Genomic DNA, 6886 nt, shown 5'->3' on the forward strand with positions numbered 1-6886 from the left:
TTGAAGATATTTTAAATAGTAGATTAGCTGGAGCTATGATCATTAGTATGTTGTAAGTATAATCTTGTTATGAGGGATAACAATGATGGTAAGAAAATAGTGTATACAAGTATATAAGGGGTGGAGCTGAGGTTGTTGTATGGGTTGAATTGAGTCCCATTTGAATATAAATCCCTTGGCTATGGTATTTTTGACGCATTGAATGAGTAATCTAAAGTAACGTAATGAATGAGAATAATAAGCCCTTAGCAAGGAAATGTTATTGCAAACCATCTGGGTACTACCATAGGTGGAACTATGATGACAATACGAGGAATTAAGGAGTCCGACCAAAGAATTAAAAGGAGATGAGATGATATGTATGCAAAATCGATTAGTACTAAGAGGGATAATCTAAAGTAGCACCAGAGAAGCGAGCAAGGAAAAGTGCCACAGCCGAATAAGAAAGTTGTCCACTAGTAGAGAAATAAAGGGCTGCGAAACAGGAGGGACTAAGTCAACAGAAGGTGAAGTCATGGAAGTGGACGAAGATAAGATCGCAAGAAAATGATTCAAGGATATGAATAAAGGAGATAGACATTTAAGGAATTAAGAGATCCGCTTGATTGATAAACCGAAATGACAGATAAGTGCGTCTGACTATGGGAAAGACTTAGATAAGTGCGTCTGACTATGGGAAAGACTTATTAAGTGCGTCTGACTAGGGTAGCTTTCGACTTTCCTTTGCTCAAGGACTCTTCTCATGTATTGATTGGGTTTCAAACACCATTTCTACACTACTCATATTGGGCTCATTATACCCATGTCTTACGAGTCAAATCTTAGCTCAAATGCATGAGGTGTTACAATAAGAAGATTGCTTTGCAGAACCCCAAGAAAACATACGAGGAAATTTATGACCCTTGTAATCTGAAAACCCTTGAAAATAGGAAAAACCTCTAACATCCACACATTTAAAGCAACAGGGAACCCATTAATCAGATAACTCAAACGACCACGAAATGGTGTGCTCTTGAAAGTTCTCAAACAACCACGAACGGATCGTACCAACCAATCAAAACCAGAAGTAGCCCAAGGATAAGACACCCGAAGAATATCATCATCAATTATCTTCATTATATGATCTCTAACAAAACATTGCTCATCACTATCCAACAACACCCTCTCAACTATATACACCTCATCAAGCCTAACAGTATCACTATATTTTGCCCAAACCCAACCAGGCCGATTAGATGAATGAATCTATAAGAAACTTCCAAGATCAAACAACGTCATTCTTGCCTGATTTGGGAAATATTGGTTCAACTATATGTTTCGTAGGCTAGACACAACACTAAAATCACCAGCACTACAATCCAAACCAGTAACAAGATGGTAACACTCGCAATCAAATACACACTCACGACCAAAAAAAATAAACTTCAACACACAATCAGTACTACATGCAAGTTGGGATAAAACCAAGCAATGGAAAATATGATCACACGTGTGGACATCCCCCAACTCCATAAAATGTCCAAAAACACCCTTCTTTGACAACTCCAAATGAGGTGCACTAAAAAGGACATAATCAAACCTTATATTGAAAATCACCACTCCACATACAATGAGCTTCAAACTAATGTTCAAACTTAACCAAACGATCTTCTTCCTATAAAACAAAAATTAATATCAACATAAGTCAACAATTTATATAAGAGTAAACCAAAATGAAAACAAAACCACCAAAATGAAAACAAAACCATTCAACTTTAAATTGCAGACTGCAAGATAGGCTATACAGTCCAAGGTTACCCAAGTTAGGCCTTCAGGCATAACTTTAGAATGCAAAGTTAGTCAACTTAGGCCTTAAGATTTCAAAATTAGTCAGTCAGGCCTTAAGGTATAACTTTACATTGCAAATTTATTCAAGTTAAGCCTTAAGGCATAACTTCAGAATCCAAAGTTAACCAAAAGTTAGGCCTTAAGGCTTAACTTCAGAATCCAAACTGCATTTATAAATAAAACAAAATAAACAATTAACATGTACCATAATACAATCAGTTACTGCACTGTTACACAAACCAAAAAATCACCTGCATCATAAAACACAGAGATCAACAAATACTCATTGATCAAAATCAAACATTATTAACAAAATAACACCAAAATCCTAAAGCTAATGGTAAGAAGACAAACCTTAGAAAATTCAACACAAACAATCCCAAAAGAACATATAAAATAAACAAAAACGGAGGAGCAAGATGATACAAATTTAAAAAACAACAATTACGGGCAATGAAAACAAGAACTAAACATAAAAAAAATCATACATAAACGTTGAAAAAACATTCAAACAATAGTTTACAATCAGAACACAATCAATTACACACGAAAAATTGTAAAACAAAAACAAAAACGGGAAAATATACATACAATCTACAAAAAACGAGTCCAAAACAACAAAATTAACAGCTATTAATAATGAAACGAGCTCAGAGCTACCTAAACTTTCGTACACAAAAGAGAGAGGAGACTGTAACAACTGAGAGAAGAGACGTAAAACTGAAAATAAGGGTTAAAAGAGGCAGGGGTAATTTGGTCAGAAAAGTTTCATTAAAAGAGAGGCAGGGGCAAAACTTAAAGACCACGCGTATAAGGGGCAAAAATTAAAGACCAGCTCACTTGAAGGGCAATACGCGCAAAAAAAAAAAAAAGAATTTATACACACAACACTTTGTACAAGAAATGTTTTGTGATTTACTCTTTCGATCGCAAAATAAGTGGTGCTTTAGGTCATTTCACGCCCATTAAGAAAATAATAAATATAATGTGTAGTTCACTAAGTTATCCCTACTTATTAGATGTTTCTTGAAAATTGAGCACTATTAATAAGAAGTAGTTTTTTAATATAATGGTATAGTTGAAAACAATATTATTTTTGGTCTTGAATTCCCCAAGCAATACTTATTTGAGATAAATTTTTTTGATAAAACAACACTTATTTTGGGACAAAGAGAGTAAGTTTTTTGTTTCAATTTTGAATCAATATAACATTGGCAGAATATACATGTGGTGGAAGTAGGATTTAAGACATAAAATGGTGTTTGTGATCATCGCAGAAAGCATAAATATTTGCACGTCGAAAAGAGTAAGTGTTACGAGGTAAGAGTGGAGTAAAATATACATTATGAATAATAATTTTCATTTGGTATAAAAAAAGAAAAGTCTTAGTAACTAATTTCAGCAAATATTTTTTGTTGTACACATTACTTTGGATTCATCAAATAATTTTTAGCTGAAACTCAACCGCTGCCTTCAAAAACCAATGGAACCAAATTAGTTGAGAAAAAGCCCCGTAGCTAAATATAACTAGTGATAACAGTGAAATTCTCTGATTAATTCTTTCGGTGTATAGAGGACGCATATATATTTATCCAGGTGAGTTCCGCAGCCAAAGAAGCCAAAGAGCGATTCTCCGCCTCCGCAGTTGACTTGGCAACCGTTTGTTGCTTTTTAGAAGCCCAAGATACACAGTTAGAACCAAGAAAAACACAAAGTCCAGTCGTGGAGCATCTGGTAAGGGGACAACCACCCCAATCCTCATCCGAAAAGCCCACAAGGTTCAGAGATGATTAAGCAGCGATGAGGAGACCCAACTTAGTGGTTCCTGCCAAATAGCGAAGCACTCGTTTGAACCCAGTCCAATGATGTTGACCGGGTTCCTCGTGATAAACCGACGTGAGGAAGTTCACGGCATGCGCAAGGTCCTAAAGCGTAAGGGTGAGGTGACCGAAGGGAATCCAACTATACTCCGAAACTCCAAGGAATCGATTGGCGGGCCATCTATATCATATAGGCTATGTTTCTGAGCAAGGGGTGTGTGAATAGCACGAACACATGCCATTTTGGTACGCTCTAGAATGTCATAGGCATACTTCTGTTGGCTAAGGAGAAGACCATATTTGTTGCGTGAAATTTCAATACCGAGAAAATAATGGAGAGGCCCCATATCTTTCATAGCAAACTGAGATTGTAGGTTGCTGATCAAGGCGTGTAGGAGAGAAGAGTTGATGCCCGTTAAGAGTATGTCATCAACATGTAGTAGGAGCAAAAGTGTACCTTGGGAGCGCTGCAAAATGAAAAGGGAAGAATCGGCCTTCTTTTAGTGAAACCAAGGTGCAAAAGATGAGAGCTAAATTTGTGAAACCAAGCCTTGGGCTCTTGTTTCAATCAGTAGAGCACTTTATTCAACCTGCATACATGGTTAAGAAAATGGGATCGATAAACCTCGGAGGTTGTTCCATGAAACACTACGCGAGATCACCGTGTAGGAAAGCGTTCTTGACGTCTAGTTGGTTGATAGGCCAGTTGAGAGTGGTAGCAACTGCAAGAACAATATGGATGGTTGTGGCTTTTACCACGGGGCTGAAAGTGTCATCAAAATCTACCCTTTCAATTTAGTTATAACCCTTTGCGACTAACTGAGCTTTGTATCGTTCAATCGAGCCATCTGCCTTCACCTTCGTCTTAAATACCCATGGTGATCCAACAATGTTCATTTGAGGATGTGGGTACAGTCACAGTATTATTAGAAAATAGCGGCCAAATGTCATGCATGGAGCCAACGTGGGTTTGGACAAGGCTATTTTTATGGAATCGGGTTCACGGACGGACGTATCGAGATATGGCAGCGAGAGTGATCAAAAAGAGGTCGATTAAGGTAAATAATTTTCTCGAGTGAGCATATGGTGTGTATTAGGCTTCTGATGGTACGAAATATAGGCGAGCTTGGTGTGTTGTGGATTATGAAAGGTAAATAGTGTGTGATGAAAAGCTGGGAAGAAGATCACGGTAAGTTGTAACTTCATTGGCCGGTAAGGGTCCAAAAGCAATGGGGTTTGAGTAGGTGTGTTTCTTTGAAGCCGTTGAAATTACGAGTAAAGCATCGTATGATATAAGAATAGCTTATTCTTAAACTACGGTGAACGATCATCCCTTGGCAATGAAAATACATGACCAACAGGTGCAGTTATTCCATCTATTGCATTGACGAAGCGATGTGAAAGCATAACCGAGTGTTTTGTGTCTCAGAAGATGCAGCGGGTGTTAAGGCTATAAGATCATTTTGTTGCGACTCACCAGGTGCAACGGTTGGAGTTACTTCCAGGACAACATGAAGGTGATTGTCTGGCCTCGGTGATGCCAAGAACTCTATATATGTGCCGAGTTGAGAGTCGGATGAATCTGCATTATCACTAGAGCTACAAGAAGTATATGGCAAATTAGATTCATCAAATATCACATGCCTTGAAATATAAGAGAAACCTCTTTAGATTGAGGATGGTAGCATCGATATCCTTTGTGAAGTGGATCAGAATGTCGAAAATGCAAAACGCATGGAAAAGTCTTTGTGGTTGAAACTTGTGCTGCTTGGATAACTCTTGAATAGGGAAAACGACATCCAAAGACTTTTAATGAATTATAATGTGGTTCACATCCATATAACTCCGAGAATGGGGATTCCATGCTTAAGGTCGACGTAGGCATCTATTAATCGGAAAACATTAGTCATAAAGGCTTGACCCAAAGAAACATAGGTAAGTTGGCATTAAACATCATAGTGAGACAGGTTTCCAATATATGCCTATGTTTCCTTTCGTGCACTCGTTTTGTTGGAGTGTGTGGACATGAGACTTGTTGTTGGATGCCATTATGGGCTAAAATATTGGAACAAATTTAGTGCTATTGAATTCCCCTCCTCCATCACTCTGAAAGGTCTTAAGCTTCTTCGAAAATTAGTTTTCGACTAATTTGTGGAAAGTCACAAAGTTAGAAAAGAAATCTAATTTCTTCTTTAGGGGATATAACCAAGTAAATCTTGTACGATCATCGACAAAAATAACATAGTATTTTATTCCTTGAGAAGATGCGATGGGGGCTGGACCCATAGATCACTATGTATTTTTGCTAAAGGCTCAAACTCTCTCTTATTAGATACTTGGAAAGGCAACTTACAACTTTTTCCCATCTGACAACTACTACATATTGAGAAAATTTTATTCCAACTCCTAACATCAATGGATTTATTACTATGCAAAAATTGAAGTGTTCTCGAGTTTGGATGTCCTAATCTTTGATGCCAAATGGTATCTGAATTCTTCTATGCCCTCGTAGCTGTTAAAACTTTGTGCAGGTCCCCTTCCAATGTGTACAAGTCGTCTTGCTACAAGTCGTCTTGCTTACTTCAAAGGGCCAGAATTGTTTTTGTTTTCTTATCCTTAATAACAAAGCCATTGTCAGTAAACTTTAAAGAGCAAGGATTATCTGTCACAAGCTTGCTAACTGAAATGAGGTTCTTCTTGAGTTTAGGCACAACAAAAACATTTCGAAGATGTAGATTTCTTCCAACATTCGTGTCTCCTATGTGAGTGATTTTAAGCGTATCACCATTTCCTACCATTACTGAGTCATTACCTCTAAAAGGAGAAGGATTTGGAAGGATACCTGCCGATTGCACCATATGATTAATAGCACCCGAGTCCACGTATTAGTTGTTGTCAGGTTGGTCACTGAAATTCATTGCTGTAAGAGCTTTGGGCACCTCTTGTTGTGCTTGTTAGGAATAATCCCATCTATAGAAATAAGAAGGAGTGGTGTGGTTATTTCTTCCACAAATCTGACAAGGACTTGGTTTCAAACCATCCTTCTGTTGATTGGTTCCATAGTTGGTGTTGGTTTCTCCAAGTTGGCGTTGGTATGGTTGCTGCTTATATCCCCTTCCTTTTTGTTGTCCTCGTACCCTAGAATAGGTACCTTGACTTCTTCCTTGGTTTTTCTGTGCCATAAAGGCAACGTTAGGATCAAGGGGTGACTGTGTCTCTTGGTCCTCATTATCCTCTCT

The sequence above is a fragment of the Lycium ferocissimum genome, chromosome 7 (genome assembly GCF_029784015.1).
Source record: "Lycium ferocissimum isolate CSIRO_LF1 chromosome 7, AGI_CSIRO_Lferr_CH_V1, whole genome shotgun sequence".
NCBI classification, from domain to species: domain Eukaryota; kingdom Viridiplantae; phylum Streptophyta; class Magnoliopsida; order Solanales; family Solanaceae; genus Lycium; species Lycium ferocissimum.